The 24,894-nt window shown below is 36.7% G+C and overlaps 1 protein-coding gene across 3 annotated transcripts in view; it reads right to left on the bottom strand.

Moving 5' to 3' along the window:
- The window catches only part of casz1 (castor zinc finger 1), a 241,870-nt gene that overhangs the window by 180,205 nt on the left and 36,771 nt on the right, over positions 1 to 24,894 (bottom strand). For all 3 annotated transcript variants that reach the window (XM_015378156.1, XM_015378155.1, XM_015378154.1), the window contains exon 3: positions 10,146 to 10,223. The gene's annotated coding sequence lies outside the window, so the exon portion shown is untranslated. The remainder of the gene's footprint in view (positions 1 to 10,145; positions 10,224 to 24,894) is intronic.

Genomic DNA, 24,894 nt, shown 5'->3' with positions numbered 1-24,894 from the left:
TTTGGATTTAATTTTTTGGAGTTTGATTTTTTCCTTTAGTGTTAACTTTATGGTATATAGCGCATAATCTAAAGAAATAATTAACTGAGAGAAAAGATAAACATGGTTTAATCATATTTTGCCAGACTACCCTGAGCACGTCCGATGATGATGTCAGAAAAAATGTCGGAGAAAATTTTAAAAGCATCAAATTGTCACAGAAAAGTCATAAAAACTGTTTTAAAGATTTGTATTAGCATTCATTTGTGATTTGAGTATAGAAATAAGTACTTTTACAGCCATAAATACATTCTTTATGGTGACCTAGGGAAATATTTGCTTGCATATGCGCAAATAGTATGGATAGTGCTTCCGTTACGGATCGGGCAGTGACACTGTGCTCAGCCATTTTGGATGTGGGACGTCGACAGTTTATCCTCTTTTTTTTCTGCTTTTCCGTTTATTATGTTGATCACTGCACCTCAGTGGTTTTTGCGAGTACTTCATTACATCAACTATAAATTGATGCTGCTATGGGTCAAGGCACAACGCAACCCAACTCTCGATTATAACTCGGCCTTTAGTTAAACACAACTTTATTCTAAATTTTTTTGTCAAAAGTAGATAAAAGGATTTTTTAGGTTTGCCTTATCAAAATAAAAGCATAGTGTTTAGAATTTCTTTGGGTAAGTCACCAATTTTTTTCTTGGCTATTCTTAGTAGCACGAACAGTGTTTGAGTCACTTATTCATTTAAATTGATGCTATATTTAGACAAAGATAATTTAATTCAATGCAGATATGGATGCATTTAGGTGTATAATTGTAGGCCTTCTCCCTACAAGGGGAAAATATAGTAAAAGACTTACTTACTAGTAACACCCTTTTTAGTGGCTGTAAAAGCCCACCAAACTGCACTCTGGACAACCCTGGTTTTTAGTCCCTATTGAATATACAAAGAAAGAGTGATGCTAACTTCACAAACCTTAATGTGTTTAATGTAAAATCCATGGTATTGTATTAAATTAATATTACATTACATTGTGTTTTGGCACCACTACTCTTAAGAAGAAGTCTGGTAGATTGGATCAAGGAGCAGCAAAGGTTTTAAAAAATTACAGGTCATAACTTTTAGACTGTCAGTTTTTATGTAGTGTTTGAAATAAAAGGGGACAGAAATTACCAGATTTTTCTCCAGCTCTATGAAGCGCACGTTAAGACAATGCTGTCCTTCCTCCACCTGGGTCTGTGTTTTACCTGCCAGCAGGTAGAGAGACTTTTTTTAAACTAAGTTGGAGGTGGAGAGAGACTTTTTTTTAACAGATGAGAAATATAAATTCTGATATTTAGAAATATTCAAGGTTTCTGTTCTACACTTAGGAAAAATAACAAAACTGAATTAAGTAAAACAAATAAAGTTTACAGGAAAATAATCTCCTTAAAACACAAGCTACAACGTTGCTGGAGGTTTATAGACAAAGCTTCTTGCATCTAAATTATGGAAGCAACAATTTGTGAGAACTGTTTAAAAAAAAAGAGCTCTAGGACTAATCTGCTAAAACTAAAAATAGAAATATCCATGCATGCTTTAAATGATTTCATAAAAAGCTGTATGCTTAATCTAAGACTCCAGGGAGTCTTGAATAGATCTTAAATAATTAATTAATTAAATTTTATATTTTTGGTGGGGGCACTCCCCAAAAAGGGGGAGGTTTTCGGGCAGCTCACTTTGTGAGAGAAATCAAACTAGATGTGTTTAAGGCTGGGAAACTTTAAAAGCCCTGATGGCTTCTTGGTACAAGGCAATGAAACCTCAGTAGTTACCACTATTATTGAGCTGTTTTAACTACATCCTACAGAAGATGGAACCTCAACTATCACTGAAAGAAACCATACTGTATGTATATTATTCCAAGTAAGAGTGTGGTTTCAGCCTCTTAAGCATTCTCTGCAGAGGCTATAAAAATTTCTATGTATCTTGGCTAGCAAATGGATTCTTTCCTAAACCTTTTCAACTGGATAAGTCTGGGTTTATCAAAAAAGACAAGCATCAAATAAGCAAAAAACAACAGGATGTAAAAAGAACATATAAAACCACCGACTGTGTGGCTGGATTCGGAGATGATTTATTGACCGTTGGATGTATTTGAGAAAATTTGGCTTCTTTAACATATTTAACAACAATCCTAAAACCCAAATCAAAATAAATGCTAACCTAACTGACCTTCGCTTAGCGTTGCCAAGAGTAACAAGTCAGATGTTGGCTCTATGTTTATATTGTTAATTGCAACTCTCTGTGAATTAATCAGGCAGAACAATTAGGTGAAGGGCATCAAGGTGGCAGCTGTAGAACAAAAGATGGTGGTGTTTGTCGATGATGTGAGTTTTTGTAAAAAAGCCCAACTTTTTTTGTCAATTTGAAGTCAAAGGTGAGGAGTTTGGGCAACCATCCACACTCAAAATGTTATAAGACCAAAAACTTAAGGAATGATCTTTGACATTTTTGCAACTACAATAAAACATGCTGGAGAGTTATGACCTCAAATGAGAGGCAGAATCCTTAAATAAAGTATAAATTATTAATACATTTGGTAAAAGCCTTATAGAAGCCATCACAAGTAAACTCTGGTCTGCTGCTGAGAAAAACCAAATCTGATTTGTACACATAGAAGCACAACATCTAACCTAATGTTGAATCACTCATAAAAAGCCATAAATTAAAAAAAATTTTTTACCAGTTGTGTAACGATTTAAATATCTGCTATTAAAAGTATGCAGAAAACAGTCTAAGGAACTGGGAAATTTGATTTCTGATTTTATCTAGCCTAAAAAAAAAATAAAAAATAAAAGCATTGCAGCTTGAAACAGACTGAAAGGTATTTATTTTTATATTTTAAGTGGCTATTTGGCCTCCAGGTTGGTACTACTGCTTTGATGTGATGTAATTTATAAAGCTAAAAATTAAAATGGTATTCTGCTTTTTTCCAAACTTTCCCCCTTAAGGCAAAATTAGGAACATTTTAAGTTGTAAGTAGAAGATTTTTTTTTTTTGATTCTTTTCGGTCCAGGACTGTATTCAGCACAGATGTAAAAGGAAAAATCCTTAACTTAATATAAGGTAATATAAACTGTGTTTGACAGCATAAAAAATTTGATCATTAATTCCCCCCAAAAAATCAAAACAATTTGATGTTTTGGACCACACCAAATATAAAAAAAACAGTAGGAAATTTGGCCAAAGCAAGTCAGGAAATCACATTTCTGTTGGGGAATGGAAATAATATCTATCTTTTAATGGACCTCAACTTGAACTTCTCACTGAAGGGAACACTGATGGAAAAACACCATAAACCTCTAAATAAGGAAAATATAAGAATATTGGCACAAAACACTAAAGGAAAAGTGGTGTAAGAGAAGCTAATCATTTCCATATATTCTGGTAGTGGCCACAACTGAACTTGTGTTGTAACTGTGTCCACTGAATTTCAAAGTCTGTGTTTGGATTAAGAATACTATTTAAAATAGTTAAAAACTTTCTAGATCAAGAAAATAATATAATCTGAGCAAAGTCTATTTCACAAGTGGTAAGACTCTTCTAAATGTCATGTAGCCTCGTCTGCAAAAAAAAAAAAAAAAAAGGAAAAAAAAAAAGGCAAGACCTTCCCGGCAAGTTTAAATAAACCCTGCAGGATAATACTGACTCTCCTGGGGGAACCAAAAGCTGATGGCTTTGAAACAGGAGGGAGGGTATTTTCAGCGGGGCTGCCCAGCATGAGAGATCCTGCATGTCTCACAGCTGAGCTTGTTTTATTGAAAGGTTGTTTGAAAGGCCTTGAACCCAAGACATCGGTGGTCATGTTTGTTTGGCTTAAAGAGATGCTTTCAAGGAGAAGAGCAGCTCGAGTAGTCAGGAGTAAATGAAGAGAAAATGAGATGGGTTACTGCTCGTGGTAACTTGGAAATGTATGCTGTTAAAATTAATAAAATGGCCTCAATACAGCTTCAATTACAACCTGCTACAAATGTGAAGAGCCGGAGCCGAGCATAGCTGCGCTGTGCAAATAAGTGCCAAAACCAGTGCTGTTATCAGGTAATGGAGTGAGTGGAAGAGAGAGGGCCTTTTGTGAACTTGACACTCCCATTAAGCCCATACTGGAAAGTGCAGTATTTGATCAGGAGATGGGAATTGAGCAAAAATGAACTGAAACCAGATCCCACATGACTTATTTTCCTGTTGGCTCTCAGCTTTGGGTGTCACTCAGACTTAATAAAGCTTTCAGATTTTCATTTTATCACAGAAAATAGACTGGGCAAAAATAAAATCACTCGGTTTTGCCCTAATGGAGCAAAGTAATGGCGGGGTGAAACTGACACAACACATTTTGTCCATAGTAATACCATCAAAATGAAAGCATATTCACTTCTGGACTTTTCCAGGAATCAATTCAAACTGAATATTGGCCTTTTCCACTGACTTTATTTCATAATGGTTCCAACAAATACTGCACTCTGGCAATAGGCTGTCACCTAGGGTGATACCAACACGGCTATTTCACCCTATAGAGTTACAGTCTTCTCGAACCCATACTGAACCTCCTCCACCAACCAATAACTCTTATTTTATTTCCGCACTTTACACATTACGGGTACATTACACTCATTCCATCAGATAGGATAAGTCCACTTTTACACCCAGGTGTTACATTCCAAGGTTAGGTCATTCAGATGGCTGTGACCTTTGATGGCTCCATCTCCAATGAAAATTATCCAGTGATCTCCGCATTGACACGCACACAAATGCCCTTGTCCTGAACACTCACACTACGGGGATAAGAGCAATTCATAAGGGGGGCATTATGGAAATATTCATTTGGGAATTCTGAATTATAATTAGAATGTGTGGCCATATTTTACCATCATACCATTAAAGATAAGGCTAAGAAGCTGAAGTGCATGGATTCCCTGCATCTATATTTGATTTCTCAAGTTTATAATTCTAGTGTTAATATGAGAATACTTTGCTTTAAAGATGTAATTAAAAAACATATAAAGTAGAAATAAAGCTCCAACACTGAATCCCACATGCTCCTGTATCTGATTAACAATTCTGAGGACGACAGATGTTAAATTGTGTATGCCCATCAGCACAATGACTTTATGAAGATTTATCAGGCATGTAAATCATGAATAAAATATTTCCTTGTTGTGTAAAAATTCGACATCTGTTTGGGGTACAGTTTACATCTAAATGTAAAGAAAAAAGGTCTTGCGTTTGACAAAGATTTGAATTTCTAATTTTATTTTTTGTCTAGTTGAATGCTCTAAATGAACAAAAAGATTAAACTATCAGAAGAAATAACCAGACTAAATACAAAATCCAGCATTAAAATATAATTTCATATATGAAGGTGAAAAGAACTCTATCCAAACTATCCTGGGTCTCTGAAATAGTAATTGCCACCTTAACCTAATAACAAGCTGTGCCACCCTTGGTAGCAACAACTGCTACAAGTGTCCATTTCAAGAGCTTAAGTCTGATGACTGCCGGGGCTGCAGGATTTAAAAAAAAAAAAAAATCAAGTAGGGAAAACCTGTTTGACAACAGGAAGTAGGTTGAGAAATCCCAAAAAGCAACACACATTATAATACCCTGATAAAACAGATGATAAATTACTAAATTGACAATGATCAGTCCATGAAGAAAAGCAACCCTAAAGCTTCAGGACTCCAATGAGAATTGAGAAAAGAATTATCCACAGAAAGTAAAAATGTGAAACAATGATAAACCCATGAGGGACTAACCCACCAACATCCATCCATCACTGTATATGATATAAATCATAAGAAACAAAAACAACACTGAAAATACTGCAGATCTCCCTTACCTGAGCTATGGTAATGAGTTAGTTATTGCACAAAGAGGAGTTGTCTACCATTTGTTACATATTTTTGATAATCCCTGAGAACATGGTTTAAATAATCTGACATATTTGTTTGATTACTCAAACAGCAGAACTCAAAACATATGTCTTCAGTAAAAAATACACTGCAAAATTACAATGCAACAGTTAAACATGCTGGTGATAAGAGGTTATTGTGCTGTTTTGCTTTTAAATTACATCAAAAACACCTAAATTACCCCAAGCCTGTCAGGAGGTACCACCCTGAAGTGAATCAGTCAATGCCTGGAGTTGAATCTAATTAGTGGTCATAGTCTGCTATGGTGGGGAGTGGCAGCATAGTGGTTAGGGTATAGGGCTTGGAATCCTGAGGTTCTAAGTTTGAGCCCCATTCCCACAGACTGCCACTCTGGCTCTCTGAGCAAGACCCTTAACCCCACACGGCTCCCTGGGCGCTGCACAATGGCAGCCCACTGCTCCCAAAAGGGATTGGTTAAATGCAGAGTGAATTTCTCTAATGTGAGATCAATATAGTTCAATTATTATGCTATGACCTTCAGAAGGCAGTCAATGCTTGACAACCTTTAATAATGGTTGGAATAAAACCATTCTGTAAAGAAAATGGGATATAATTTATCCACAGGAATGTAAAGAACGCATTGCCGGTTATGGTTGTTTTTAACACAACCAGTTACTTAATTTAGGGGAAATATATTTTTTTACACAGTTGCATTTGATAATTTGTTTAGCTTTATGAATGAATCACTTTAAAAAACATTTTGGTACTCACATGGACATTGTCTGGTATCAAAATGTATTTGAAATAAAGAAAGGAAAGACTGAAGATATTTGTAAAGGGTTTAAAAAATAAGACCTGTATGTACAGATTGGCTTTAAAAATACTATTTTGCAGTCATGCAAAGACATGATTAACCACATTTCATGCAAAAACGCTCCTGCTTGCTTCTGTTTTATCCCTATGTGTGAATAAATAAGCGAAAATAAACAGCCAAGCGAGTGTGACGGTGTCAGAGGGATCATAAACAGGGCGGCAGCGGCAGTGCTGAAGGTTGAGCCACAAGCCACCAGAACTGTAAGCGTCTCCAATCGCCCCTGGCCACCATCACGTTGCCATGCTCCGGAACAGACAGGCCTGCTCGCACAACAGATGGAACTAATGATGCGAAACAAAAGAGATCATTTCACCGTGGTCCTCCAGGAAGCCACAAAGCAAGGCTTGGAAGTTTGAATGATGGGATCAGGGGACTTGCATGGGGTTTTTTTTTTTCTTTTTCTTTTTTTTTGGAGGTGCTCTGATGAATAGGAAAAAGGCCTTAGATGCAAGTCAAAAACATGCTTCATTCATGTTAAAAGGTAAGAATAGATCATTTTAAATTAAAAATCAGAGCTAAGCTATATCTCATTAAATAGTATTATGTGGTATTATTTCCTCACACAATTATTTTTTAAATAAATCTTCATGAAATAAAACAAGTACTAAAAACAATTCAAAAGAACAAAACAAATATAAGTATATTTTCATTATTTTGATAAGGGTTATCCCTCTCAGATCTTAGGTATCTTGGGGTCTCCATTAAGCTAGACATCAAGGTCTGCATCGAGCTCGGCGACTTTTATAAAGTCCCAACTTATTTTTATTTGGATGGCTTGCACAGCTGCAGCAAACATTGTTTTTCCTCAAATCTGGATTACTTTTATAACCATTTTGAGAAAAAAAAATTGATTCCTGTCAATCATTCAAAAAATAGCACTCCATAATAGCGCATCTCTATAGGTTTGTTGTTGCTTTACACAATTTTTTAGAACCTGGATAAAAGTTTTTAGCAAACCAGTGTGTTAAGAAAACAAAAACAAATCAAATTTGAGCTGAGAATATTTGCATACCCTGAGGGACAGGATTAAATTTAGAGGTCATCTCCTATGAGCCGGTGCTCAGCATACGCCAATCTACTGTTTCTCTGTCAAGAACTTTCTATATGAGGCTCGTCTGTTTTCCAAGTCAGAGAGTACAGAGAGGGAGTGCCCTGCATTTTTAAATGCAATGTGTCAACTAAGAGTTCAAACACCTTGGGATGGGATTTACCCGGATGGAGCGCTGAGGAGCCCAACGCATGCCCATGCTGGCATGGAGGGGATCACTGGGAAAAAGTTCAGCTCTGACACTGACACAAACAGCGGAGCAAGGCCTGTATTAGAGTCAGGTTAGCAAAGATAACACTATCAGCTTGATCCCCGTGGGTACAGAATGAAGGGCCTCACTGGCAAATAAAGCTATAGTGTCTTGACTCCTTTGCACATTAGCTGTGATTACAATGACCTTCATTATATCAGCTACCCTTATTACATCCTTATGACAACCCTCCCCTAGGCGCAACAAAGTAGGGTGGGGGAGCACCAGAAAGTGGGGAGATTTACTTGTAAGGGTTAAGCAACCAAAATCAGGGCAGGTCTCTAAATTTTTTTCCATCTGAAGACTAAGGGTTTCACCCATTCTTTACAAAAGTCCGATTAGATAGGGAGTGTCTTCACATATCAGTTTTCAAGTATTGCCAAGGATACGCAGTTGGATTTTAGGACAGGACTTATTTCCATATGTTTAAAGGGCTGAGTTCGACTGGCACCAACCTTTTAGCAGTCAAAGGGTAAGAAGCTGAAAACACCCTGTCCACAACCTGGACAGGGTGTTTTCGGCTTCTTTACAGAAACAGATTGGTAAAGAGAACATTCACATTCTATTTAAAGCAGCCAATAAAGCTAAGATGTATTTTGTGGAAAAGGAAGCCAGATATTTCAGAGAAAATGATAAAAGGTATAAGGGGATGATGCAAACTCCTCAAAGAAACTGTTTTCATTAATTCTAATATCTCTGAATAAAAACTATTGTTGTAGGATACTTTCTACGGCAAACATACTTTTCTTTAATTCAGTTAATATTTTTACATTTAATGTTCAAAGTAAGGAAAAAAAAAAAACTTGTCTCTCCAAGTATTTGATGCCTCCACATCCAAACCATGTGTAGCCAAGGCTTGTTTAATATGTAACAACGTTGTTAACCTCAATTTCCTGCCTCGTCTGCCCCCTCCACAGGCTGCATTGTTAGCTTGAGCAGGCTCTTGGCAAGTGCTGATGCTGCGGTGGTGACTCTCATTCAGCCTGACCACCCTGCAGACAAGGGGGTTCTCTCCCACAGCCCTGCTCATCCCATCATCAGCCCCCTGTGGTGCATCCACACCCCTCCCCTCTTTACTGGCAGGTGACTCAGGATAACAGATGTTGGCCTGAGAGAGACAGCCGCTTCATTGCATTCACTTAGTGCTGCCAACACACCCAATGTGAGATTAGCCAACCAGCAGGGGGTTCAGAGGACTATCCCGTCAGCCAGAGGGAGGGAGCAATGTATGTTTTTGTGAAAAGACACAGAAGGAAAGAGGGAAGTGTGAGTGGGGGTAAATCAGCTTGTTTTGGATCATAAGCAAATGAAGAGATTCTCAAAAAACACAAGATGCTTCTCAATAAGTGAGATGAAAATATAAGCATCAGAGGGATTCAGGATTTCAAGTAGCGTTAGACACTGAGCCACTTAATCACATATTTGTCAAAGTGTGATTTCTGCAGAGCAGCAGAGGATACAAAAAGCGATATAACCAAGAGTGTATTTAGCAGAATCAGAGTTTAAGCCCTGTTGATCCCCTATGACAGCATGTTTAAAAAAAAAAGGCAAATAAAATTGTAACTTAATTATAGATTTATAATGAGCCACTGCACCACTGCCAAAAACAAGTCCCATACCAAGCCAAACAGGCACCTGCTGAATGCTCCCTGCTCATGGGTTTTCATAGCTTAATTAATCTATGCCTTGGGGTATCATGACTTGTACGTGCTGCCTGTGTGCATGTTTGAGACAATTAAGTTGCTCGAAGAAACAGAGGTGCAACTTAAACATGGAGCAGAGACACCAACGCACAGCACATGGCATAACACATTTTTGTGTTCTGTGAAAGTCGCATCAATTACACAATAATTTGGTATCCACTGAAGAAAACAAGGGAATAAATGGCAAATGTGTGAAATGCTATTTTCAAGTGACTAACGCACAAATTACAAAGGCTGATCAGACAGAAAAAAAGAATCCAGTTTCAATATAAAATGGGTTTCTTTATAACTTTAATTTCCATTTTATTGCATCTTTCACTCAGTTTAAAGTAAATATGAGTGAAATGGGAACATATTTAGATATGAAACTCACCTTTCTGTGGCAAAATCTGTGGTAAAGCTGGATCCTCTGCGGAGTCCGTCTGATGCTCACTCTACTGCCATCTGATCCCTGTAGATAAACATAAAACAGCTGTTTACTTTGACTTGCCATTTCTTTGAAATGGTAAATTTAAAGAATTTCACATGATATTTCCAAAGATTGGCTCCACTGTAAACAGCACCAATTTTCCAAATGAAGCTTAAACAATTGTACCACGAGCATAATATAGAACAGGTTATTAATGCCAAACGTGTGTGGTGCGCCGCACGCCATTGTTTACCCGGTTACCTTGTTCAGTCTTCACCACCACTGACACTTTGGCGTATAGGGGCAGTTTTTAACAAATAATTGGAGCTCAGATCTGCCTGAGGATTGAAAAGTAACTTCCTTAGTCCTCTTTTTGCCAAGAATTTAAAATACTGGCGTCCTTCCAAAATAATTTAGCAGTAGATGACTTTCTTACCTCTGAGGACATTGCAACTGTAAACAAAAGACCTGGGTTTTTATTTGTAAAGCTTGCGTATTCACAAAACAAGGCCTAAAACTTTTGTAATCTGACTTTCACACATAGGTGTTGATTTATAAAAAACAATCTTGGTGTGAAAATGTGCAGCCCCTCATGCCAGCTCTGATCCATCCGTGCGGATACGAACATTTTGGAGACAGGGGAAATTGGCAACGCAGCTGGTAACTGAGGTGGAGAACTGAAGCCTGATTGCATCACAACTCCTCTGACATTTGAGTTCATTTCATATGAAACTTTAACTATATAAAAGTTTCAGAAACCAGCTGAAATTTAAAATTTGGCTGAACAATATTTAAACGTTTCATCATCATCACATCTCTCTTTTTATGTTAAAATGTAACACTGTGAGGAATTCACATGAACTGCTGTAACCATTTAAATGCAGCCGATGCGTAACGATGCGGTATGAGGTGTGGGACTACGCTGCAGACCTTGTAAATGAGTGATTAGGAAGGAACACATTTTCAGGGATTACCAATGTTTCCTTACCCAGGGTAAAGACTAGTTTATCAGCTAATCAGACTAAATAGTACAATACTCTTGAAATGATGTGCTAAACTGGGTCTAGTATTAGAGACATTGACCAGCCAGACCCACACCCTCACCATTCATCAGAGGAGGTCAGTGCATACAGCTCAGATGTAAAAGAAAGGATGGTCAGCTGAAGGGTTTTAAAGCAACATTTTTAAACATGTAAACAAACCATGGTGCATAACGAATTCAAACTATATTAATGAATTATAGATAAATATAGGTAGCTGGAGCCCCAACATTTTTGCCCATGTCAAATCTTATAGGTAGGTATGCGGCTTCCCCAGATTTTTGGGCTTTTTTTCTTTTTTTTATCAGTTATAGTTGTTAACACATGTTAAACATAGGCAACCAGTAATTATTTACTGTGGCTACCAAACATTTATATTTGACTACCTCACTCAGCAAACATTTTTCCCCTCTCTTGGCTGCGGTTTCCATTAGTAACCCTTAAATAACAATGGTTTATTATCCTTTTTCTTGTTTTGGTTCAATAAAAGAAGAAAAAAAAATACTACTGTGTTTTAGTTTTTATGTTTGGTTCCAAACAAAACAAATAAACTGCCTTAAAATACAAGGACCTCACAGTGGCAAGCTTTTCCTCCTTACCGACATGCATAGACCACACTGGTGACATTTCATGCTGCTATCAGAGGGGGGACAACCTCTACAAAAAAACTTCAGTAAAATAAGAACTTTATGTAGCACCAAATATTTTACATTTCAAGTGAAAACCTCGCCCTTAAAATACAATTATTTAGTGATCATCAGCGTCTGTCACATATTGTCAGGCTAAGTGTTTTAATTTCAATCAAAGGTAACATAAAGGCCCCTGGTTTATGGAAGGGGTCGCCTACTTCAGCTCATAGGCCAACAGTAAGCCCCAACCCTGACATCCCTTTAACCTTTACTATTGTTTCCCTTTGCATGTAAAAGTTATTAAAAGAGAAAACTAAGCTTATTTCCGGACCCTCTGCATGGAGCAGTATGAAACTCTTCAGGTTTCATGGTTCTTTCACATAAGTTTTCATATAGGACTCCATCTCCAGAATTTGGTAAAGCACAAACTACAGAACATGTCATAGCATGGGGAAAAAAAAGGAATTGAAAATATGAACCTAACATAGCAAACAGCTTAACATTGTCACACATTTATTACACATTCATTAACCTGATTGATTCGATTTAAAACTTTATATTAAACTTTCTACAACTGCAGAAAGTAATGTATACATGTAACAATTGGGATAAAGTTACCTATAAAATTGGTGCATAGTGTTTGGCAAATAGTTTAAGAACCACTGACTGAATTTGTTAGCATTACTGCTATAACACTATACACTATAACACTATACAGCTGTTGTTTCTATAGTTTCCTCACTATAATTATGGGTGGTCACTGGTTAGAATATGTAACCTGGCAGTAGCCAGATTGATATGTGTAGAACTCAGTTGAGTTCTACATTATCAATCTGGGATGGCTGCTGTTCAGTCTCTCTGTGAAAAGGAGGGACGTTTAGTACAATACTTAGAGCTGATTGGGTGACATGTCAGCTAGTACCCACCTTCCATAATACGCCTTCAGCCAATCGTAGCGCGTCGCGATGATTACAATAGGATTAATCCTCAGCTTCTTGAGTGTTTTCACAACTTGCGGAATAGACTGATTAGAGCTGCAACTAATGATTGTTTTGCAATTCGATTAATCTGTTGATTAATTGTTTCAATTAATCAATTAATAATTGGATAGTAAAGGGTTTCCTGAAGAAGATTTTTTGCAAAAGTAAACCAGCTGAAACTAACATTTTTCCACTTGAGGAGTTCTGGATAGAGCATATTGACAGACAAAAAACATTTCTCATTTTAAATGCAAAAAAACATCTTTTTTACAATACTCCAGTTAACGATTAACGATTAATCGGTTACTAAATTAGTTGATGATTACTTCAAAAATAAATTAATCCCATGAATTGTTTCAGCCTAAAGCTGATAAATCAAACTTTTTCCAAATCCTGTCGGAAGAAAAGCACCGACATCTTTCCCATCTACAAATGCACAAAGTTCTCCTCTTTGTTCCTTTTTTTAAACGACAAATTGTACTATTTTAGCTAAAACGGAGTCAAATGTGGTATCGACAGTTGAGTCCTCCAGTGTAGCCATGTTTGTAATGCCCCGGCCTACTATCGTCAATCCTACATGCCCCGCCCCAAAAAACACTGCTGGCATGTCATTGGTGCGTCTCGCTGGGTGTTAACAGAAGGACGTATTAGTAGGAGTCTTTCAGGATGGATTTTTTGTGAAAGTGAAAACTTAGATCTCACGACAATTCAGCTTGCAGCACAAGGTTAAAAAAATATGACCAGCATCTCTGAACGCTAGCTAACTTGCAGTGCACACCAATGAGTGAAAATACCCAGAATTTCTGGCCAATGTCTATTGAAGACACTAGTCAGAGTTCTGTTACCTAAAACAATCCACAGCGGAAATCTGACGGATAGCTTGACTGAGCCAAATCTGAGCTCTGCAGATAAGATAATCACATTGATGAGAACTTCAGAGAACCTCTCTTCATAAAATATTCAAACCATCCCCCAAGATCAGAGCAGAAAGTTTGAGTTTTCTTAGCTACAGCCATTCAAATGCAATTAGTAGCATTTTATGATCATCATATCCATGACTACATCTTGTTGCAGGTCATTAACAGAAGTTAAGAACAAAAAAAAGTAAAGCTCTGCACATATAATCACGCTGCGGTGTGCTGCTAGCATTTTAGTCATCTAAAAACCAAACAAGTATTTTGTTTGTTTGCTAAAGCATCTAGATGAACGTGGTTTTGATTTATGAAAGTGAGATCCAACTGAAATAATGGGTCACCAAAATAAATTAGGACAAAAGTACGAAAATCTATTGAACTTTAATTACCAGTTTGAATGAGCCTGATAACGAAAGAGAAAAAGGTATTAGATGCAATAATTATTACTATTGCTAATTACATTTCCAATTATGTCACTAATGAGAACAGCTTAATTATCAGCACACTGGATAAATAAGAGTTTTGCTTCCAACCAGTTCTGATGTAGTTATGATATGAAGGAAAGTCTTCTGACCAAAAACACAAAAGAAAGGGCTGTAAACCACACCAGCTGTATATTATGATGTTATTTAAAGGGATGATGTGATGATCCAATTTAGAACTATGAAAGTCTTTCTTCTCTTTTTTTTTTACTCTAGAAAACTTCCTGTAATCTAATTAAATATGTAAAAGCTGTAAAGCAAAGAGCATCTTAGAACCCCTTTTTAAACCTTGTTGTTTTTTTTTTAATAAAGGACTTTTTCTCTAAAAAAAAAAAAAAAAGAAAAACAAGGTTTATCAGGGATAAATTTGTCCTCTCCCAAAAGTTTTAGAATTGATGAGGACAGTTGTTATCTTGCAAGTGTAAAAAACTGCTAAAAAAAAGTAAAATAAATACTCTATGAGGCATTCATCAATTAGAAGATGCATGAAGAGTTCAAACTTCAAACAGAAGGTTTAGTCCTGATTCTCAGTCAAATTCCTTTAGTTTTGCTCTTCACTGTGCAGCCCAGCACTTAGAGCAGCAGAACAAAGACCAGGGGCATCTATAGCACGATAGAACTGTTTAATGAATTGTAACTGAAAAAAATGTTCAAATTGGAGGTTTGAAACTAACAAAACTGTCAAACTGTGGGATTTTTCCTGTGCTCTTTGTCGAACCCATATTATGAATATTCTGGAAGCATCTGAACAGAGTTACTGTCTATTATGTAACGTTAAAACTGAAGCTAGTACTTAGTACTGATAATGTTAATTTTTCTATTTATTGCTTATCAATTTAAGTGTATTTGTGAAGATGTTTTGCCAGCAAAATGAATAGGGAAAATGATTTATCATCAATGTTTCAAATGCCATGAAATAATATAAAAAAGTATTTTTTTTTCTTTCCTTTGCATAATTATAGAGTATATTATAAGTTTGACGTTATAACTAACTGAAAGGGTGTAAATTCTGTGTAAGGCACTGCATTGCTATAATACGTTTAAGAGTATCAAACTGCTGTTGAAATTTCTCACATTCCTCTAGGGGCGTTTTACTGAATACAAGTGAGCGGAAGTGTTGCACAGAGCTGCGTCTGGTTGCCAAATAAAGGAGCAATGGATTAGTGACATATCTTCAATATGGCTGCTGTCTAATCCGACCATCTGAGCCAAATCACAGGACCAGGTGAGGCAGCTGTCGGACACCTCTGGAGCAAACAGGAATCATCTTCCAAGATTTCAATCAGTCCCAGGACAGCTTTTTCCAGCCTCTGAGAAAATTTGTTATGCTCTTCAAATGTAGCAGACTTAGTGAACACATTACCAACAGTAATACTTCCTTTTTTACAAAGTTCTGAATTACATGTTCCTGGCGACCTGTGCAGGGTGTACCCCACCTCTCGCCTTTAGACAGCTGGAGATAGGCACCAGCACCCCTTGCGACCCCCGCTTGAGATAAGCGTGATGGAAAATGGATGGATGGATGGATGAATTACACGTTAAAAAACATTGTTAAAACTGTAAAACAATTATCTTTTAACAGTGGCAGCAAACTCAGAGAATATTATTTATTTTGCGCGTATATATGTGTGTATGCATGTATGTATGTTTGCATGCATATTCTATGTTTTATTTCGCCCTTTCTTACTTTGAGTTTTTAAAAGAGAGAAGTTGAAGACGTTAGATGTTTTAAAATAGTGCAATAATGCGATAGTTGTGTCATTGCCAAGGAATGTCGCCAACTTTAGTTTCAAAGTCTCTACCCTCTCACCTCACTTAACGCAAGAGGAGGAGCAAAAACAAACAAAACCAAAGAGAAACATTCATTGTGCTGCTGCTTTTTTCCCCTTTCTCTAATGTCTACAGCCTTATGTAAAAACAGGTTTTGATACGTTACGGCACGACTGTTTTTCAGTACATTTTTCACACATGACCTCATAATTTGTGGAAAAAAATTTGCACACACCCATTGAACTGGTACTTATTGTAAAGAGACAAACAGCACTGAAAAAGGTGGGTATTTTACAAGAATCCATCTTTTACTCTAGATAGGTATTTTCCACTGTAAGAGTGTTATCATTTAAAGCATCAGTGTTTTTTCAGGGCAGAAAGGCACGCGACTTATTTGTTAAACTTGATTAGTGAAGATTCTAAACATTAATTACCTGTGTGAATACATTCCCACACAACTTAAACGCATACAATATTTATTCTTTTTGTAAACTTTATAAGGCAAATAAAGCATTGAAAGGTAAATGTGTTATAATTTCCATCCAATGCAATTGTCCTTGTGTGTTCAAAAGCTGTTTTTACATCAAAAATATTTCCAGCTGCGTCCTTACAGCAATGCTCACAGAAACACGTTTCTCAAATGAAACACTGCAACACCACAAAAACAATCCAGAGCCAAGTCACTAGTGAAAACCATGTCAGAACATGTGAATGAGGGAAGGTTCTGAAAAGGTACATATTTTTGATTTTAGTGATAAAACAGCAATCACAGGAGCTCAGAGGTGTTAACTGTTCAGTGACTGGTTGTATGCTGGGAAATCATTCAATCAGATCAGGTTAATTAGCATGGAGAGTCTAAAAATCCTCATTTTTCTAAGACCTGATAAGTTAAGAGAATGGATTCTGATACAAAGCATCCACTGTCTGTGGCTTTAACAGTGCACCTGCTGTCATTTCATTTTTAACTGAATACGTTTTCAATAAAGAAGGCTATAAACATTTTTTCTAAACTGCTCTTGTGCTTGACAAAAAGAGAAAATGAACCTGAATGGTGAGATTTTCTGAGGTTATGTTACCATCGGTTGCCTTTGGGCATAAGAACGAGATAAATTTACTGGAAAAATTATACACATGCCTTTGTCACGCTATGTGACTTGAGCAAAAAGTCACCTAAGTTCATCCTTTTGCTTCCCACAAATTCAACCATGGCAAGCAAGTCCAACAGCATCTCTGTAAATATTTTGTTTTCAGTTTATTTTGTATTTAAATAATATTTATACAATCTTGCACAATGCCATGTGCCTTTATGGTTATTAAGTTGTGAAAATAATCCTCCCCTATGCGCCGCTACAAGGTGCTCATGCAAAACTCAGGATCTCGGCTTCAGTCAAGCTTTTCGTGAACAATTTTTATATCATGGTTTCAATTTCTGACTGAAACACAGCAGCAAGGAGAAGCAAATTAGTAATGAAGGATTTTTGACATAAATCAGAGCCTCTAACAGCTCTGCTGTATTTTATTTAAGTTTCACCCTGATGGCTCTTACAGTGATATGCTCTGTTGACTTCAGGTCGTTGATGCAATTGTATTAAGACGTTGAAACTCAAGTATCAGTGCTTAATCTTGATTTCTTAATCGGAGACATTCCACTGATTTAGTACTGAAAAAATAATATAAATCCATTTTTAAAGGGAAATAATTCAACTAATCGGCCAGCAGCACTTCTCATTTATGCAGCCAGACTCCCAAATATATGTGCACATATTTTGCTATTTAAAATCAAGTTATTTCAACATGTTGCTGACAGGTGAGTGATGTCAGTCTCCATTATGTATAAGAGTATATGTTGTTTTCTAATCCAGGCTCTACGTTCATTTCCCCCTTTTAAGCAAGAACTGTACATCACAGCAACTAATTTGTCTGTAATGCATCCAACATAGTTTGTCATGTGAACAAATGGCAAATTAATTGATAAAATATGTATATATGATCCCTTAGAGTAAAATGTTTGCCTCATGAGAAGAAACTCAAGCTTCTTATGATTAATCGCTGGATTTTCAGATAATCAATTCTGGTGAGTTTTTCTTTTCATGTAATGCAAGTCAACAACGTTTAAGTCTTATGACAGATGTTTATAAATCTAAACTTTAAACATTAAAGATCATAAATGGTGTGTTTTCTGATGCACTGAAGATAATATGGCAATCAAGATTAACCCAGGTTCTGCAACTAGAGATGGTTGAGTCAAAACAAAAGCCTATTCAAGCTCCATCAGGTCCTATCTACTGCATAAGTGCACTTTCAACCTTTTAGCAAAAATATATATATATACATATTGTGTTGTTCTATAGAGAAATAGATGAATTTAAAAAAATTATCAGAGAATCAGCCATGAGGCTCAAGGAACTGTGGAAGGAGCTGCAGTGATCAACTGGCCAAATCTTCACATAAGAAAAGAGTTTAAAGAGTTTTAAACAACTGATTTTTTCCTCTATAAGAGAAACAAAAAACATGAAAAAGACATCTGATCAGATTGGAAACTCTGCACTGCATGCAGAATGTTATACAGCATGCAGATAACTTAGACTGCGTACACTGTGAACACAGCATGGCAGTAGCAGCTAATTTCTATTGAGAATATTTTCTGTGATTTTCAAGCTGATGTGTAAAGTTGAACCCTTAAAAATATTACATGAGTTAATTCAAATGCATGCCACACACTTATATTTTTATCTATAATTACTTTTAAGAAAATTTAACATTTTCCACCCATTTAACAAATATTTACCAAGTTATGTTGACCTACGAAATAGAATCCCATCAAAATACATTGAATTAAGCGATTTTAACATGACAAAATATTAAAATGTACAAGGACAGTAAATAGGTTTGCAGGGAACTACCGTATATGAGTCCTTTTTTAGTCCTAACATGTATGATTAACTGAGGAATAAAAAACAGTTAAGAAATTCCATCAGCTGCTGTACAGCCAATCAACTGATGGAGCTCCAATTGGTAAGGCTGTTGACTCTTTGCATTTAAAGAGATTGTTTCAGCACAGGCATGTGTACCAAGAATGGACGTGTTGATTATGTATGCCAGGAGCGGTTCAGACTTTTATTGGAAAATTTACACCCATGCAGTGATTTATATAAATCAGCAGTGCCCACAAAGCAGTAAAACTCTAATTGTTTCTTCCATTTTCAAAGTCTTGCGTCCATTAAGGATGCAGTGAGTAATAAAAGGGACTTTTAATCAATCCTCTCTTGTAGATGAGCTGATGTGTGAATGGGTTACCCTACCTGACAGTGCCACCCATATGTTGATTTCTTTTTCTAACCGTCAACAAAGACAGAGGGAGCTAATGTCATCGTAGGGTAAGTTAATGCCCTTACCTCATAACTCATTTGTGGCACAGTGAAGGAGAAGGAAAGTTTACCTAAGCTGCTTCTTTTTTTTTTTTTTCAGGTTTAAAAAAAAATTTTGCATCCAAATGCATTACAAGAAACTGCTTCTTTCATGTATTATATAGGACAAGCTGAAATCCAGTTACCCTTTTTTCTAAATGTGAGTGCAGCAGCCCTGTACACCTCTATCCTGACCCTTTCCCAGTCAGATTATACAGGCCGACACCTTCTCGACCGGCTGGCATGGTCACTGTAAATTCTTGAGACCGCTCGTGCTAGGGACCTTGGGTAATTAATAAAATCCCCATTACATGCCTTGTGCCCGTTGTTTGCTATTTCAACACCCCATTTGTGCCACGATTACAGTCATTATCAGTCACCGCCATTAATTCTCTACCCAGAGCCAGAACTGCATACTAATAAATTGGGCTTTAAATTTTTTTTTTTTTTTTTTTTTACCTTTCAAGGAGTTGGTGTTGGAAGCGGGCCAGGAAGTGCCACTCCAGATTAGGAGTCATCTGCTGACAAAAGAGGAGCCCTTTGAATTGAAGGCTGCTGTATCTTTGGAGATAGTTCAAATTTCCCCTTTGATTATTTTCCTTTCCCCTCCAAAATGAATCTTTATTAGGCTTAAATCCTGAATAAAATGAAATTAGCAGACTGCAAAATATTGCCTCCTTTTTCTGACTCTATTCCCCTGTGCATGCATGCAAATTATAATGCTTATTTATGTAAATTAGGTGTCGTCTTTAATTAGTTTTGCTTGAGGGCATTAAAATACATGTATTCTTTCCCCAAAAATGATTTGTTTTGTTGCACTGTTCAGTTTGAGTTCAAAATGAATGGTAATGCACGCCAAAAAAGGTTTATTAATTCTTGAATTTTCTTTTTTTTTTATTTTTCATCGTCCTCTTTTGTAATATTATCTTCTCCACCCACTTCCTGGGAAGAGTGTTTTCTCTATGAAATCAAAAAGCCTCTTCAGGCTGTATTCTGAGCACTACTCTGACAAGCACTTATAAAAGGTCCCAGGTTGAAACCGCACGGTAAAAATGCACTTCCACTTATCAAATCTGAAAGCTGTGCTCTTCAGCAATTTCTCTCTCTGTATATGTGTGTTTTGCTGCATTACTTTTTGCATAACGATACATTATTGATCAGGATATTTGCTTAACTATTGCACTTAACATTTGTGTAACGGAAGAACCTCAAAGTGCTATTAAACCATCGGAAAGAACTTTGTACTATGTGAGTTAATTTGCTTTGCATTTTGTTCAGACATTTAACTTGAAAATTTCCTGACATGAGGGTGACTGATGCATTATGAGGAAGGAATATATATAGGTGCATCTCAATAAATGAGGATCCCCCAAAAAAGATAAGTTATTTAGGTAATTCAATTAAAAATGTTAAGCTCTTATGTTTACCCATTACATACAGAGTGACGTATTCCAAGAGTTGATTTTTGTTAACTTAGATATTTAAATCAAACGAAAGCCAAAATTGAATTAGTACAACCAAAGAATAAATAGGATTTAAATACCAAAATCCTACTATGTACTGTTCAGTATATACACTTAACACACATTAGGGGCTCTTCCATGAATTACTGCATAGATGCAGCATTGCTTTGTTGTAATTAACCTTTTTTGCTGAGGTGTTCAGAAAGTCCATCTTGCTTTAATAATAGCCATCAGCTTATCTGCATTGTGGCTCTGGTGTCTCACTTTCCTCTAAACAATATTTCATAGAGTCTTCATGAGGCTTAGTAAGGTCTGTCCAACTGAGCACAGCACCACAATATATATTAAAGCTTAAGCTTTTTCTTCCTGGGAATAAAGGAATGCTCTAAGTTTTACTGTTAAGGCGGGCAGACACTGTACAATTTTTTGCCCTTTTCAGACCGATTTTCCATAATTTTTTGGATCGGGCCGAGTTTCAGTCTCATTGTGCGTCATGTAGTGTACAGGGTGTAACGACTGGTGATCAGCCCCTCGCGACCGCCTCCTGATCAGGAATCGTAAGTTCGGGGAAAAATCAAACATGTTTGAAACTCAGTCGGCTGTCGTAAGGTGCTTGTGGGAAATTCCTGCTGTTGAAGCAGAGTTAGGAGCGTCTACGAGCCGATTCAACTGAACCTTATGCATTGTGCATGTGCAAACAAGGGAGTTCTCGTCCAACGTTTGGTTTTTGGACGTACAGTGTGAGCAGGCAGATTACATCAGAGCGTTGGGCCATACAGTGTAAGAACATACATTGTCAGCTGTGGACTTTTAAACCTTTTTGTTGTACAGTTAGAGCTTTAGCAGAGTCCAACAAATGGAAATATTGCACAGTGTATGCCCGGCTTTAGACAGCTGTAATGGTTTTGGACTTGATAAATTACAAAGAGTCAATGCAGCGTGTGGAATGGTTCTAAATCATCACTGTCTAAGGAAACTTCAAACTTGACCACTGCTGAAACAAAGTTGAAATCTGTGCTACTTCCCTTAGACTCTAAAAATTTATTTAAATAGATTTTCAAATTGAATGCAAACTTTACTTTCATCTTAAAAAGCGTGTTACAGAGTGTCACTGAGTAACAGTCCATCCATGGTTATGCCTATTCCATGCGCTTTCTCCTACTATACAGTACTTTCCCCTTCCATTCAACTTTGTCTTGATATACTTGGATGCAGCATTGTTCCACAATAAAAACACCAGCTATTTTAGGAATTACCTTTTGTGATTCATCGTCCCTGTGGAAAGAGTGGCCAACAAACTGTTGGTCACTATGAAGTCACCTTTTTTCTCCAGGATATATTGAACATAACAAGGCCACAACCAAAAAATGTATTAGCTAATTATCTGAGTTTTTAGTTATATAATTGGTCTTATATCATATTTTCTGTTTCTGAGAATGTATTTGTTTTTTATCAGATGTAACCAAAAATAACTGGGATAAAAACTGTAAAAAATATATATGAACTTCACTTTTTGAACTGAATTACAGAAATAAAACTTTTTAATTTGGATGATGTTCTTAGATAATGTGAGGCCCCCTATATAAAGCTAAACATGAAAAGAAGATGATGTGTTAAAGGATATTCTGGCCTATTTGGGTCTCATTTTCATATTTGTTGAAAAGCATCTGCAGTGTGACAATAAATCCTCGGCCATGCACTGTTTTTATGCATTTATCGCTGATTTACAGTCCCTTGTTGAGTGCCTATCGAACAGAAAACGGCTTTATGTCATTGTTGAAGGTGTTGGGTCAACTTCAGTTAGAAGCAGTGTCGGGCAATATTTCAAACCACTTCAAGTTGAAAGTGACCAACTGAGGCTCTGGTTATTGTTCGATGTCCTATCAGTATTCTGAATCCCTTCAGCCCCTCAGATGAGCTGAAATGGCAAGTTAAGATACCCCACTCCACCCCCGCCCCTGCCTGTGAGTATGATTTATGGAAAGGAAGCTAGAACCATTACAGCATTTTTATTATTATTGTTCTTTCAAGGCTAATGCAACAATAGATTTTTGCATGATTGATGTATTATACTAAACATTAGAGGATTACATTAACTTTGCATAGAACAGTTAAATGACACAAGATTACTTATTGTTATTTTTCCTCCACATGATCATACTGTAAACATCATGCACATAGTATTTCTTGGCATGTATTGATTGCCACATATATAGTTTATATCCACACAAGAGACACACTGTACACCGATGCAGCTTAACTTGTCCTTTGACTTCTTTAGTGATAATATAAATTAGTCTTTGCTGCTCTGGATTCAAGGTTCTCAAACTGCCTTCAAACTACAGTACAACGTTTTGGGTGGCTTTTGGTTTATCTTTAGATAATAGGAATTATAGAATTAACAAAAACAAAATCAGAAACTTTGCTAAAAAAAATAAAAATTCAAAAACTTTTGAATAGTTTGTTGCTTGTAATAACTGTTAGACTTGGAACAAGATAACTATTATTAGCAGTGCAATATAATAACAATGTACACTCATCAGTCTTATGCTGGACACCTCTCTAACTGCTTAGTAAAACTGATGGAAAACCAGTCATTACAATTTTAGATGTGTATCAAGAAAGAAAAGAAATGTATTTTTTATGTTAAGTTGCTTATCAGGTGGCATTTTCCCAACAAAATATCTGAGGTTTACTGAGAATTGTCTAAAAAGCTAAAAGATCGAAGTAGTGTAGGTGTCTGGACTGAAAGCGTTCTTGATGACGAAGGTCAAAGCAAAAAATACTGGTTGAAGTCTGGTTGAAGACAAAAAAATCACCAACTAGTTTTCTATGATCGGATATCAGCTCAGACTTTAAAATCCAATACAGTGCTCTTTCTCTTTTATTTCTTTCTTTTTGCTTCTTATTTGTTTAATGATAATATAAAGTATATTTATAATGTATATTTATAAACGGCCAAAGCCTTCATTCACATGGCAAGATATATGGTTCATTCATTCAATAGCTGAATCAGATCAGTGTAGGATATCGGCCTATACGCCCAGGTATCGTATTGGATAGGATTGGAAAAAACTGGATCAGAGCAGTTGAAGGTGGTAAAAAAAAAAAAAAAAACAGGAACAGGAGCACACATAACCTATCCTAACAAGTAAGGTATAACGATTGTCTTTTAAATTAACAACATGTAGAACCTTGAAGAAGACCATAATTTTTCCATTAAAAAAAGCTAGGCAATCCTAGCCTGGGTGCCATTCCGAACTTAGTCCCGCCCACAAGGTTTGAGGTCGGGAAGTTCGGTCTGGCATTGCTCCATAGTATCGCGAGTATGATCGCCCCCTCTCTGGCGATCCAATCAAATTGTCAGGGCGGGCTTTATACGATGATGGACAGATGATCAACAGTAACGTAATCAACCACGTGACCAAAGCGCGCTTCGGTGACAACAACAATGGCTGCCGCTGGAGAGTTTAGGTGAGTAGATTCTGCTATTAGGTCTGTTCTAGAAGATATCGACAGCAAATTAATTTTAAAAGAGGAACAGAGAAACGCGATCAAGGCTCATCTTCTTATTCTAGGCGTGCAACTGCACGCTTTGATTTTTGTTGACAGCAACTATGCGTCGCTTAACATATGTCACGCACTCCGTTGCTTTTATTGGTTGTAGGTCTATCCAATTGAGTGCAGAGGCATTTTTTTTCGTGGTTCGTTCAAAACACGCCCCATAATCACAGCTCTATGGAGCAGTATCAGACTCATATTCTGACTAGAATTGAGTAGGACTACGTCAGGCTAAGGCAATCCCAGAATGGCAGAAATGTTGCCTTGTATGATGGGTTTCAAATGCTGGAAAAGAAGTTGAAATGATAGGATGATATTTTGGCAAAAACTGCCTGGTATCGAAGGGTTCAGACTGGTGGGGGTTTAATTGTGTGGGAATTTAAATGAAACAGGAGACAGAGTTGTTTCCTATTGTAAAAATTTCAGCACTGTTTAAACACACCACACCCAAGCTGATTTGTTTCATA

This window comes from Cyprinodon variegatus, unplaced genomic scaffold (assembly GCF_000732505.1).
Source record: "Cyprinodon variegatus isolate N-32 unplaced genomic scaffold, C_variegatus-1.0 Scaffold165, whole genome shotgun sequence".
In the NCBI taxonomy this organism is placed as follows: Eukaryota; Metazoa; Chordata; class Actinopteri; order Cyprinodontiformes; family Cyprinodontidae; genus Cyprinodon; species Cyprinodon variegatus.
This window is presented reverse-complemented; position numbering and strand designations above follow the sequence as displayed.